Source organism: Sapajus apella, unplaced genomic scaffold, assembly GCF_009761245.1.
Source record: "Sapajus apella isolate SASKATOON/1434 unplaced genomic scaffold, GSC_monkey_1.0 scaffold1, whole genome shotgun sequence".
NCBI classification, from domain to species: Eukaryota; Metazoa; Chordata; class Mammalia; order Primates; family Cebidae; genus Sapajus; species Sapajus apella.
In genome coordinates, this window is record NW_022436941.1 from 65817670 (window position 1) to 65832842 (window position 15173).

The window sequence follows — 15173 nt, forward strand, 5'->3', positions numbered from 1 at the left end:
GTGGTGGCCAAGGGTTGAAGGGAGTGAGGGATGAATAGGCAAAGTACAGGTCATTTTTAGGGCAGTGAAACTACTCTTTATTATACTACAATGATGAATACACTTCCTTATACATTTGTTAAAATCCATAAAATATGGATACATTATCCATGTATAACAACAAGAATGAATCCTAACATAAACTATAGACTTTGGGTAATAATGATGTGTCAATGTAGGTTCATTGATTATAACAAATGTTTTACTATGATGAAGGAATGTTGATAATGGGGGGAAGTTATGTGTCCGAGGGGGCAAGGAGTATATGGGAATTTTGTACCTTCTGCTCAATTTTCCTGTGAAGCTAAAAGTGTCCTAAAAATAGTTTATTAATTATAAAAAATAATTACTCATGCTCTCTGTGGTAGGCAAACTTCTAAGACAGTCTCTAATAATTCCTGCCTCCTGGTATTCACACTCGTATGTAGCCTCTTCCTCTTGTGTATAGTCTGGGCCTACTCACCTACTTCCAATTCACAGAATATAGTAAAAATGATAGGGTGCCATTTTTATGTTTGGTTTACAAAATACTGTGATTGTCATCTTGCTTGCATTCATTCTCTTGATAGCACTGTCTTTCTGGCTCTTCTCATATGCTTTCTTTCATGAATTAAGCTGGAGAGGCCCATGAGGCAATGAACTGGGGGTTGCCTCTGATCAACCGGAGATTATTCCCCTAGTTGAACCTTCAGATGAGACCACAGTCCCAACTAACAGCCTATTGAAACCTCATGAGAGACCCTAAGCCAAAGAATCCAGCTAAACCATGCCTGGATTTCCAATGTACACGAACTGTGAGACAATAAATGTTTGTTTCAAGCCACTAAAGTTTTGAGGGGTAATTCAATATGCAGTAATAGATAACAAAAACATTCTTTTTAAATAAAACATAAGACTTGAGTTTGCACTTTTGATCTGGAGACTATCACTTCATTTAATGTAAGGCTTTGGGATATCTGTCATTGCTTGGATTTATAGCACTCACCTTGTCATTGACAAAGAAGCTTTCAAAAATTGTTTAGGAAGGTTGATGACTAAGAATTGGACATGGATGAACCTGGAAACCATCATTCTCAGCAAACTGACAGAAGAGCAGAAGATCAAACACCGCATGTTCTCACTCATAGGCGGGTGTTGAACAATGAGAACACATGGACACAGGGAGGGGAGCACTACACACTGGGGTCAGTTGGGGGGAAATAGGGGAGGGAGGGTGGGGGGTGGGAAGCTGGGGAGAGATAGCAAGGGGAGAAATGCCAGATGTGGGTGATGGGGAGGAAGGCAGCAAATCACACTGCCACGTGTGTTCCTATGCAACAATTTTGCATGTTCTTCACATGTACCCCAAAATGTAAAATGCAATAAAATAAATAAATGGGAAAAAAAAAAAAAAAAGAATTCCTTCAGCACGAAAAAGATTTTAGAGTTTCTATAATTAAGTATTACTGTATTATAGGAGCACTGCAGTTGAGAAAATTTGGAGAAAGACAATATTCAATTGCTTGATTTAACAAAATGAGGCTTTCTGAACCAAGCAGGATGAAGACGTTTATGAATAATGCAATCGTCCAGAGTTGTACCAGATAAATACTTGCAAATGCTGGAATGCCAAAGGGTTTGATCCTCGGATGCTTTTCCCTTTTCCACCTATGTTCAGTATGTGAGTGACCTCAGCAAGTCACATATCTCTAAGTACCATCCAAATGCTGATAAAATCTAAAAATATGTCTCAAGTCTAGACATTTTCCTTGAATTCCATATTTTTCACTCCAGCTGCCTACTCAACATCTCTATTTTGATGTCTAATAAGCATCTCAAACTTAACACATCAATATTTAAATCCTCACACACACACACACACACACATACACACCCCCACCCCCACTCTCTTGTCTATATTAAAATATAACAATTCCATCTTCTAGTGTTCAAGAAAAAAAAAATATTGGAGTTATTCTTGACTCCCGTCTTTCTTTCAAACCTATATCTAATCCCATTAGCAAATCCTATTCGTTTTTCCTTTGAAATAATTCAGGATCTGGCCACTTCTCAGACCTCTGGTCCAAGGCTTCAACATTCTTCCTAATTGGCCTCTCTCTTTCTGCCTTTCCCTCATACCACCCATTCTGAATTCAGCATCCCGGGGGTTCTTACAAAGCAAAAGGCAGATCTGGTCACCCATACTCACGACACTGCAATGACTCTATCTCACTCAGAGTGAAAGCCCAAGTCTGTATAAACAGCCTGCAGTGTGCCGCGTCAACAGCCCCTCCCTCCTCTCTGACCTCGACTCCTGCCACTCCCACTCCCTCGCTCCAGTCATACTGGTTTCTTCCTTATGCAAGACTGAAGTAGGGCCCTTTCTGTTGAGAATGCTTTTTTCTTTAGACAGCCACATGAATTACCGATTCAGTTCTCTCAGGTCTTTGCTCAGGTATTAATGGGGGTTATTTGGCCACATTTGTACCTATAAATTGTAGTTACGTGCCCCTGCCCTCAGAACTCTTTATTCCTCGTCCCCATTTTATTTTTATGCATATCACTTCCACCCAACATGCCATACATTTTATACTGATGTTCTATACATACCATGCATTTATTGTATGTTTTCCGGCACTGCAATCTGAACATTTTTGTGTATATCCTCTGTGCCCAGAACACCACTTGGTTCAAACTAGACATTGCTAATTTTTTTTTCTGAATGAATGGATGAAGCTCTTTTCTCAACAGCCTTTCTTTGCTTTTCCACTCCCATTACAGGTATTCATCTGGTAGTTCTATGAGCACCAAAACTTCAAGAGAATCCAGCATAGAAACTAGTCATAGAGAACAGTTATACATTTTGTCTTTAGTTGCAAGACACAATTGTGTGAAGTCTGATTTCCTTTAAACATGGCTTTATTTCTTTCAGCTTCTACCTCATAGACTGATGATCATTTAAGAAATAACAGGAAGGAAAAACATCTAAGATCTCAGTGGTCTGAAAGAATTACAAGAATATTGTATTCCACGGCGATCTAGTCCATGATTAGTAAAAGCAACATTTCTGCATGCACAAGGCATGACTACCCCTGTTAGAAGTGAGTTAGTAAAAAGAAGGTATCACAAACCTGTGGGAACTCGATTTCAGAATGTTTTTGTAGACCTGACTCATCTGTAGACTCTGAAAAACCTCACAATGCCCCGTCATTAGCATGTAGTCCCTGAATTAAGATATGTATGTGCCTTTCTCTCTAGATGAGGCTATTTATAAATAATATTAGAATTGATTAATATCAAAAGACCAGCCCAAATAATGGAAAGGAATGCCACAGAGAGAAGCCAGAAGCCATGGACACTCCAGCTCACATTCTTTTCTGACAGCATCATGCTTTCGGGGAGGAACAAAGGCCTGCCTGCTGAATTAGAGATGGGCTGGCAATCAGAACATTGAGTTTCTTGGCATTTGCTAGTTTGAGGCTTAACCTTCTGAATACTTGAATGTAATTACATGTGGTTTCTTAAAAGAGCCCCAAACAAAGCAAATCACTTAAGGAATGTCCTAAAAGACATATCATTTAGAGAAGCTATGCTTTGGTCCTTCCAGACTCGAATATACCTTTAAAGAGACTTCCTCATGAATTGTTGGAATTTTCAATCGCACAAAAGACGATAATCCTGTGAACTCAAATTTCTCTTGACTCATGGTATCCAAACTACCAAAAATGCTCCTCCTTGCCAAAAATTCTTTTAAATTCATAATTTCAACACAAAAATCGGCTTTGACAACAACCATACCTCGTTTACCATGGATCCTGAAAGAAAGCAAGGGAAACCAGTGGGCACTGGGGTGGCAACTATATTTTGGAAAAGATGTTTGAATGAAAGGAGATACATAATAGTATACTGTTTCACTTACTGACCCCTTGGAAAGGAGATAACCTGTGTATTTAGAAATGTGCAGATTCTTTTCTAACATTTGCCTCATAATATCTAATATGAATTATTTTCTATGGGCCAGGCAAAGTGCTTTACATGAATTACTTCACTAATTTTTATGGCAGCTCTATGACATAGATATCATTATCATGTCTATTTTATACAAGGAAAGTGAAGATAGTAAGTTTAATTAATTTGCTGAATTAGTCTGCTCTGTAAATTCTGGAGCCCAGTCCCTATGCTGGTCTATATGACCAGACTCCTTGCTCTTAAACTCAACAAGCCTTGCCCTCTCCACTCTCCCAGTCGTCCATGGTAATTGCATGGAACTACTAATGGCAATTCTGCAGCCTCCTGTCTCCCAGGAGGATCTGGATGGAGCCAGTTCCCTGAGGTTCCACTGTCTGGAAATAGTCTGTGGCCTGTGTCCAAGCATACTTGTTTTCCGGTGCCTTTAACCTAATGACACAGTGCACAGAATGGAGTTATCCTTCCTTAAATGGCCAGCGGATGGCTTTAATAAGTGGGGGTGGAGCTAACACTTGTCAGGGGCCTATATGGTTTTAGAAAACTGTTTCCAAGGATTAGATTAGATCTTGAAAGATTTATTCTGATACTTTTCATTCCCAAGCGTAGTCATGTGGTTCCATGTCTTTTTTAACGTCTCCAGAGGCCATTCCCTTTTCCTCTGTCTGTGGTCTGAAAGGGTTATTGGCTGACTCTGAGGTTTGGGCAGCAGTGGAGGGCCAGGTGGGTACAGGCTGTCTGGTTTCTGGGCACAGTGTCCCCAAGGCATTGGCTAGGGCTCCATTTATGACCCATACTCACCCACAGGGGAGAGATCAGTGCTCTCCAACCTATATGAGGAATTGGTGTATGTTTGTGTGGGAGAAGGCCCCGTCAATGTATTTTACAGTAGCGAAACCTGTTATTTTTAAGGGATAATGCATTCACAAAGTAAACACATGCACACAAATCTTCTTGTAGGCAGTAAATTGGTTACATGTTAAGTTAGACACTGTGGAAGGTGATGGGAATAAAACCATAAGCAGGAACAGACGCTGGTCCTGGCTTCCTGGGGTTTGCAGTCTACTGAGGGAAACAAATAGTAAAACTGTAACTGTGGTTAGTGCTGTGAAGGAGAGGTGCCTGGTGCTATGTGGACATCAGTATGGGAACTGAGCCTAATCAGAGAGGTCAAGACAGGTTTCTGAAGAACTTAAGGTAGATTGACCTGGAATCTGAAGGAGGAGGAGAAAAAAATGAACTAGACAAAGGGAGCAGGGGGTGCGTCCAGGCCAGGTTCCAGTGCATGTCAGGGCCACGTGGCCAGACGAAGTGTGGCATGAATCCTACTGCAGGGAAGCAGGAGAGGAAGACAGTGGCTCTCTGCCCTGGTGACACCCTCTTAACCCATACCCTTTCCAGAGCTGCCATTTACACTGTCCTTTCTCTCCCCTCTGAGGTTGTGGCTGCTCTGAGTAGTAGGTGACAGTAGCCAACAGGAGCCCATCAATTTAGCAAAGCCAAGTTTGTCTCTTTCACAAAAGGAGCTACTGGCAGTTTCAAACCTGTACCGCTTCCCTTATGTAGTTTTTTACATTAATTCCTGAGTGTTTCAAACCTGCACCCCTCCTCTTATGTAGTTTTCAAAATTTATTTCAGAGTGTCTCTTCCAACCAGTGATAACAAATGCCTCTGGAAAGTTTTCCTCTGCTCTATGATTGTACTTGCTGGATGGAGAACCCGCAGTGTAGTAGCCGCAGCTGGGCTCCAGCTATGCATGTCTCACGTGTTTATTCTAGCCTTAGCCCAACTGCAGGCAGCACTGGGGCCCCTGATGGCCTCCAGAAGGAGGGCTCCAGTGGGGTGATAGCTTCTCTCCCTGTGGCAGTCATAGACATCAGGAGACACTCACACAAGTGTTTGTGGTGACTCCATCTGAGGTAGACCACCTGGGCATGGCAGATGGCAAAGCATTTCTCACTTCAGAAAATTTTCCATCCAGGTAAGGTAAAAGGAACTATCTCCAGAAGCAGTTTAAGCATGTGAGAAAATGCGATTCCTTCTTTCATTCTAACCCAGGTGAATTACTGTCCCTCTCCCGCACCATAGTCAGGGATTGAAGGACACCTTCTCTGCTCACTCACTAGGGTAGAGAAGCACAAGGATTAGAGGCCCAGCTTATAAAGGGCCTCCTTTGTAAGTAAGTCCTTGGAGTAAAAAGGAAAAATAGGGTCCTTACATTTATTCTCAAGAAAGAGAAGAGAACCACCATTGCCATCCCCTTGTGATTTGTGACACCCTCGTGAGCTGGGAGCTGTGGAGCTGGGCCCGAGGACAGGTCAAGAGCAGTGCCTCTCTCCTCAGGCTCCGGAGAGGACCACACAACCCCTTGCCTCTGCAGTTTCCTGGCTTCAGATTCAAGCTCCCTCACACCCACTTCTACCTTCTTCCTTTCGGCAGAAAGCCTTGGACCTCTCTTTTCTTGCTTAACACATTCCATGCTCCCCTCTCCCCAAATCCCTGCCTGGGAAGGCAGCCTCCACAGATTTTGTGATTCCAGTGGCCTCATGCATGACTTTGATGGAGAGACATTCCCAGGCAGCCTCAGGGTCCCAGAGTTTCCCTCACCTTGACTGGCTCCCTTCATTTCTGGAAGCTTCTTCATCAGTGAGGGCAATGGGCTGGGCTGCACTCAGGCGTGAAGGAACTGGGTTGCTACTTTATTGCCGGAGGTGCCTGAGGTGAGGGTCAACTCCACTGGTTTCCAACCCAGGCTGTGCATCAGGATTACCTGGGGAGCCTTAAAAACTACCATTGCAGAAGCCCAGCCCTGCCCAGCCCAGCCCAGCCCAGCCCTTTTAAATTAGGATCTCTAGAGGCAAAGCTGGGAAAAGTATTTGCTAATGCTCTCCAGGTGATTCTGACATGCAGCCGATGTTGAGAACCAATGATTTACTCTCTCATCGCCACACCCTCTGCCCCAGATCTGTTAGGACACAGGGTTGGAGCGTCTTACTCATCCACTCTCTGGCTTCAGATAATATAAGTGATAAATTTAGCAACGTGCATCCCCGTCAGGAGAGACAAAAAGGTGGGAGGGGAGAGAGAGTTCTATTCCCACAGGATTCACCCTCCCCTGGCAAAACCTACTTAACTGAGAGATACTGCTCCTGTAGGCATTTTCTTGTATCCTGGAAATACCCAATATTTGCAGGATGCTTTCCAACCTCATGCATTCTAAGAACCCTTTGAAAATCCATCTTCTTCTTCTTCTTTTTTTTTTTTTTTAAAAGAGGGCCTCAGTTGGACCCCCCCCCTCGGACCCCGTGATCCATCTGGGGTGGCAAGTGCCTGTCAATTCAAGAGGCCGGCATGAGCTGCAGTTGGTAAGATGCTATCAGCTCCTCAACACGGCTGACCCTTTATGCACCAGATATTTGAATGTAACAGATGCTCCTCAAGTCGTGCAACCCGGCCAAAGGGAGGGGCGGGCAACAGCCCGTGGGGGCGGTTCTTGCCCTGCCCTCAGTTATGATGGCTCTGGTACTGTCTCAAGTCTAACTAACATAGGTAGCAATGAGTCCTTGTGAGGCAGTTAGAAACTGATTCCATTTAGATAATGGAAAGAATTGAATTGGTTGAAACTCAGATCAAAGCTCATTAAACTTGCATTGACTCTTGAGCAACCACAGATAACATCAGAAAAATGTGGCCTTTTTTCCATTTTTGTCCCCGACCCCCGCCTCACCTCCCTACCTCTTTGCTGAGGCAATTGTTCACATGAAATAAGATCATATTGCACTTCAGATGGAGAAATTGGACTCTGAGTGGGTTTTTTAAAGTCCCCCCAATTCTCTTGACTGAGTTTATTTGGCCACATTGTTTCAGGATAAGCTCACATGAAATCTCAGAAAACTTCATCTTGAATTTTGTAATACAGTCTTTGTGCAGGACATCCACTTTGAAAAAGGCACAGTGGTTTTTTCATCTTCTAGCTACGCTGGCCACAGATCATGGCAATTATGGCCAAATGTCCATTTCCAAGTCTGCCACTGTCAGTTAAATTGTACCTGATCTAAAATAACAGCAAGGCATCGGCTCTAGCCCTAGGGGTGGGGACCCACACACAGAGGGCATGTGCCACCATAGAGGAAAAGGCACTCCTGGTGGGCTCTGACACCGGACATGTTTGTCAGCTGCAGTGTCGAAGGATGCTGTGGTACCTCTGGGCCAGCGGCCAATGCAACCACTTCCAGCCAGTACTCTCAAAATTTTATTGGAGAGGACCAGAGTTTCAAAATTCAAGAATGAACCATGTATTGGTTTTCTAGGGCTGTCATATCAAAACTGTTCCAGCCTGGGTGGCTCATCATTCTGGAGGCTGAAGGCCCAAGATCAAGGTGTAGGCAGGGTTAGTTATTTCTGAGGGCTGTGAAGCGCGGACCTGCTCCAGGCATCTCTCCTTGGCTTGTAGAGAAAGACCTTCCTTTCTCTCTGTCTCTTCACAGTATCTTCCCTCTCTGTGTGTCTGCCTCTGTTCAGATTTCCCCATTTATGAAGATGCTAGTCACACTGAATTAGGGCCCACCCTCATACCCCATTTTAACTTGATTACTTCTATCAAGGCCCAGTCTCCAAATACAGTCACATTCTGAGGTACTGAGGGTTAGGACTCCAATGTATCTTTTTGAGGGACACAATGTAACCCATAACAGACCACAATTAAAATGGAATGCAATAATAAAAACTAAATTTTATCGAGCATTTGAGCATTCATAGTCTTGAGTTTGGCATTGCTGAGAGTGCCTTCATTAATTAATTTAACCCTCACAATCCTGTGAAGTCAGTATCATTATTACCCACATTTTATCACTGAGCAGATTGAGTCCATGGCAAGAGTAAATAACTTGCCCAAGGTCACACTGCTCGTAAGATCAGAACCAGACTTGAAAACAGTAGTCTAATTCCACGGCAGATTCCGTCAACAACTGTTCTACACAGCCTCTACTTTGTGGGGTTCAACATAGAGACTATTTTGATGTCTGTGGTAGCCATGAGAATGTGGCTCAGAGACGTCCAACTATGGGGAGCTCAATCGACCAAAGGCCTCAGCTCCTGTACTTTGAAATCTGTCACTATGTGATCACTGAGGCCACACTTCCTATGGGCTGCTTCTAGCCAATGCCCAAACAATAACAGGAAGACTAAGGCATCCTATTCCTGGGAGATGGTAGGACTTACATGTTGGCCCTTTTTGGCTCAGGGACTCCCTGACAGCCTGCCAAGCCTTCGTTACTCTGCAGGCAGTCTGGGAAGCTTCACCCACCTTCTTCTCTTTCCTTTACTCTCTCCTCCACTGTAGGTCAAGCCTGCATCCCAGTCTCCTCATCAATCGTGGCATGTTTAACGGCATCTTGATGTCTATGCCTTGGGGATCTCGGACTAACACAATGCTCTATGTAACCAAACGCTTCAGAAAATATTAATTTGTAGGTTTAATTCTGATTTGAATTGACTTAGTTTATCAGTGTTTTAAAAGCCATAAAACAAAAAAAGTGTTATTTTTCACTAGATATGGTTAGTGATGCCATAGAGGTCTTTTGTTTAGTGTTCTAGAAATTAATGTAGTTTATCCTGGTTTTAATGTTGCTTCTGTCTGTCTTTACGCAAACATGCGGAGCTCCTAGAGCCTAGCACGTAGCAGGCCCAGCAACGGACAGGCAGACAGAAAGCCTGACTGAAATAATGGAAAACCTTTTCTCCTCCCATGTTATCTAAAGTTAGGCTGGCTGGAGGAGGGAGGTGGGTTCTCTGGGGATGAGGGGGGCAGGAGAACGCAGACCAGGCTGCCAATGAGGTCCTGGTTATAAAAGCATTACCTGGACAAGTGCATGACCTTATGGAAGCCAAGTGCAATCACAATGAACCTGGTTGCTGTGAGACATTGCATTCAGGCAGACAGAACAGACCCTCATGAATTCAGAATGTGAGCTGCTATGTGTTGGAGGCAAGAGCACTGGTATCTGGGTGACTTAACTGGCTGGTTATATTATTTAAATAAACAATTATACCTCTTCCTTCTTTTCTTCTATCAATTGAACCATTTACCTTGGTAGTAACCTCCTAAAGCTAGATCAGGGACTTTAATCCTAGGCTTTAATCACCACCACTAGTTAGCTAGTTAGCTGACCAGTGTGCAGTTAACCTCTCTGGGCCTCAAACTTGTCTTTTGTAGTTAAACTGAACTGAATTACAATATGAGGCGGTTGGATAAATGATCTCTAAAGTCCTTCTCTATGCTAAGATTCTGTGAAATGCCCATCTTGGTGTGAACATTGATCAGCCCAGATAAAATGTGCAGGATGTCATGACAGGATAGAAACCTCCTTCTAGCAGTGAATGATTTCTGCTATTTTCTCTGCAAGAAAAGCTACACAGTGACTCCCTAACTCTCTGGAGTATTCTAACCATAGTCTATGGCATTTGACCAAGGGAAGAGAAGGAGTATCTGACTCTTTACAAGCTTAGTGGCTCTCACCTGCCAGTTGGCTATGCCAGTCCATGAGCTTACTATAAATATTGGTTTATTTTAGTTTTGGGAAGAACAACTTGACCTATGGTATATTCAAATCTCTATAAACATATATGTGTTATTATGGAATCCTGCTGAATCTTCCCCCATGGTTCAAAAGTAATACTAGCAGTGACTTTTTCAGTTCACTCTTTCATTCCTGACCATCTCAGGAATGTTTGAAGCAGGGCACAGAGCTGATGGAAACTGGCTTCCCTGACCAGCAGGAACATATGTGGGGCAGCTTTGATGTGATGGATGGGAGAGAGGTTGCTGATAGGGCTTGCTAATAATCCAGCGAGGTGATGTCATTCTTGGCAGAGCCCAGAAAGAGAAACAAGAGGCCAACAGCTCTCCTTGGCTGATAAAGTCCCTTCAGGCTTCCTTTACTCCGCTATTGCTAAGCAGATGAGATTGGAAAGTTCTGTGAGCCCAGCTGAGCTGTATTACCTCCTGGGGATGGGAGTTTTTGTCAAGAAATCTTGGGTCTGTAGCTGGTTTACATAAATCCCTCAGAAAGGTTTGCACTGCCTTTGAAAATACTCCCTGGAATAGAGATTTATAATAGAGCTGGGAGATAATTAATTCCTGGGGATACAGTCCTTTGTGCTAGAATTGCTTCACTCCATAGGGGAGAGATTGAAGTTCTTCTAGCCCTTGAGTCTCTCCTGATTTTGGATGGTCAAGGAAGGGAATGGAACAGGACTCAGGGAAGGAGGAGAAGAGGAAACTTCAAGGGACTTTTTTTTTTTTTTTTTTAGAAAGTGATTTATTTATTTAGAGAGAGAGAAATAGGAGGAGAGAAAGGAACAGCTATTCTCACGCTGAGTGAGAGAATCCAGAAAGATGGAATCCAGGAGAGGAAAGCAGCTTCCACACTGAGTGGAAGGGAATAGGGAGAGATGGAGTTTAGGAGGGCAAGACAGGCTTCCACGAGAGTGTGGAAGGGGACTCCAGAGGGGAAATCCAGGAAAGAGAAAGATGGCTTCCACGAGAGTGTTCGTGGAAGGGGATTGATGGGACTTTTTATTCAGGAATTATGAAATAAACCCATGCTATTGAATATAATGGATCTCTTTTTCTTTTGATTTCTGAATTTTTCTTAAACCAAGGACCCATGGAATCTTCATGTTTCCAGGTAAAGTGACTATCTGGTGGTTTTCCCCCAGTACAGCTTGGTCCTGGTGGCATGTGCCTGCATAGCCAGTGGCCCCCTCTTCAGTTGGCCTGCCACTTCCTCAGTGTCTGCACTTCTGACCCTTTGATGCTTTAGGACAGATGCTCATCCTGATGTGGGAGCTAGGTAGAGCCTTATCTGTACTCATTAGGGAAGCCCTGAGACATATTCACTGCCTTGAGGAAAAGCAACCACTATAAAAATGCAGGACCTAGTCTGCAAGGAGTTCCATAAAACCTAGGACACTTGATCATGATATTCCAAGCTGTTGAACTTTCTTCGAGGGGTGGAAGTTTCTATGTTGGCTTAAAAAAGTGCATTATTTGCCAAATTGCCTAGGAATACAGGCCTTTGCACAAAGGAAAAGCACATTCTTTTTAGAATCATTGAGAATAACAGGCTTTTATGTGGCTGGTGATGTTCTCAGTGATTATTCTGCAGAAATTTTGCAAATAAGTATATTTCTTGATTTATAGAATAGATACCACCTAGCAGGCTTGGAAAGAGAACAAATGCTGGTAAAGCAGATGATATTTTCCAGTTGACTTTTATGATAATCAGGGCTCTGTTGCCATGGAAAAAATCCATCAGTATGCTGAGTTGAAAATAGTTGGGAAGAAGGCTGATGGTTATTTTCAATCCTGTAGAGTTCAACACTCACCCATTTCGCAAATACTTACTGAAAGACTACTATGTACCCCAGTGTGTCTAGGAGCAAGGGAAATGGCCGTGCACAAAGCAGATACAAATCTCTACTCTCTCTCTCGAGTACATTCTGGGAGGACAAGACAGACAATTAAAAAAATAGCTAAAATGTATACCACATCAAATGGTCATAAATGCTATGGGAAAAACAAAAGCAGGGAAGGCACGTAGGGAGAGCCAAGGTGGAAGTGGGAATGGACAGGGCAGGCTTTGCTGAGACGTTGATATTCAAATGAGGGCCTGCAGGAAGGGAGGGAGTATGCTATGAGGCTACTGGGGATGATCATTCAGGAAGATGTGCAGCACGTGCAGAGGCCCTGTGGCAGAAGCCTAGCATGCAGAGAAACAGTACAAAGGCCAGTGTGGCTGTGCTGTGGTGAACAAGCAGGAGAATAGGAGGAAGAGGTCAGAGGCAGCAGGACAGCAGGTTGTACAGGCCTCGTAGGGCCTGCCATCATCTGTTTCTAGGACGACTTCTCTGCCGCTGGCCCTTCTCTTGACATATATATCCATAGCTCACCATCCTAGAGGCTTAGCTGCTCTTCTGAGCCATTGTGTCTTTTATGGCCATCGCCATTGTGGAAGCCCTCCCGGGCACCCAGAGCACTCATTATCTCCTAGGTCTTCCTGTACAGCTACAACAGTTGATTTATGTGTTAGTTTCACTGGGCTGGGGGATGCCCAGATACAACTGGTAAAACATATTTCTGGGTGCATGTGTGAGGGTGTTTCTGGAAGAGATTAGCCTTTGAATCGGTAGAATCAGTACAGAAGATCTACCATCACTAGTTTGGGCAGGTACTCTCTAATCCACTGATGGCCTGAGCAGAACAAGGCAAAGGAAGGGAAAATTCTCTCCCCTTCTTGAGCTGGAGCGTCCATCTTTCGTGGTCCCAGTCATCAGGATTCCTGGCTCTTGGGTCTTTAGACTCCAGGACTTAAACTAGCAGCTTTCCTGGCTCTCTAGCTTATAGACAGTATATCATGGCACTTTCTCTGTTTGTATAATCACGAGCCAATTCCCATAATAAATCTCCTTGTATAGATCTACATATATTCTACTGGTTCTGTTTCTCTGGAGGACCCTAGTAAAACCACCGTGTCAAATTGCATAACTTCCTGTGTATGTATGTCTTCACTTTCCATCAAGATTCTTGCTCAGCTGGGGTAAGGCCATGTGTAGCCTTTTTCCTTGTTTTCTATAACAGCTGGCACGGTATTAGGCACTCAGCAAACACAAGGAAAATGCCTGCTGCTTAGAATCTTCAACTCTACAGTCAAGGCTTCAAGAACTTTATCAGTTCTTTCTCTTTTTGTCTGAGTCTGAGGGAGAATACTGTTAGAGATAGTCTAATCTTGACTACTAATCAATATTCTTTTAAGTACAATGATCTAATACAAGAAATATTTTGGCTCCAAATTCCAGAGTTACAGAATTTCAAAGTTTGCTACACGTGCCCTACTTTTTAGTTTGTAATTGGAAAATAGTGCAAGTTTTAAAAATAATTCTGAATTTGCTCTTTGCTTAAAATAAAAAATAGGTTCTTATTTTTAATTTTTTTACCTTTCAAACCGTGAAGATACAATATTCTAAAATTCTTAGGCTGACTCTTGGTTTAGTGCAAGAATGGGTACCTTTTCTGAAAGGGGTGCTATACTATATACCGTGGAGCTTCCTGAAGGTCGGCATCTCACCACGTTCCTGTGGGTTTCCCATTGTCTAGAGACCAGGGACCCAGGGGTCAATAAATGCTGCTGTGTAAAAACTATCATCATCCCCCTTGTACAGGTGAGAAAGTTATAATTCAAAGTGGTTGTAATTTGCTGAAGGTCAAACAGAAAATTAGTGGCAAATCTGGAACTAAAATCCATTTTTTTTCTGACAAAGTTGGTTTGAGTCAGGGCTCCCAGATTTTTTGTTAGCAATCAGCATTTTGGAATGCATAATAGGAGATACAGGGGCTCTTTATTTTGTATTTTGTAAACTTGACACATAACTCTGAGGGGACAAATGGGGTAGCTTCTTGGATCCCTGTCTGCTGGAAGCAGGAAGATGTGAGGCTTCTGAGGAGAGAGCAGGCGAAAGGATCCAGGATCACAGCTGGCACTTGGAGAGTACCATAATGACAGCTAAAGGAGGAGCCTACGAGGAAGATGGTGACAGAAGCACTTGCTATTTTTTTCTGTTGTCAAAAAAGTTATCTTACACTTCCTTCATGAGTCCTGTGGTTTACAAGTATTTGGATGAACACTGTTAGATGGTGTGATAATATCTGGATACAAATAAGGTATTTTGCTACCAGGTATGGTGACATACACCTGTAGTCCTAGCTACTCAGAAAGCCAAGGTGGGAGGATCACTTGGGGCCAGGAGTTCAAAACCAGCCTGGGCAACATAGGAAGAATCCATCTCTACCAAAATTTTTTAAAAATTAATAAGGCAGCTGGGCGCGGTGGCTCATGCCTGTAATCCCAGCACTTTGGGAGGCCAAGGCGGGCAAATCATGAGGTCAAGAGTTTGGGACCATCCTGGCAAACGTGGTGAAAGCCCGTCTTTACTGAAAATACAAAAATTAGCTAGGCATCATGGCACATGCCTGTAGTCCCAGCTATTCAAGGGGCTGAAGCAAAAGAATTGCTTGAACCCAGGAGGTGGAGGTTGCAGTGAGCCAAGATCGTGCCAATGCCCTCCAGCCTGGTAACAAAGTGAAATTTTGGCTCAAAATAAAAAATTAATAGGGCATGGTGGCACACCTC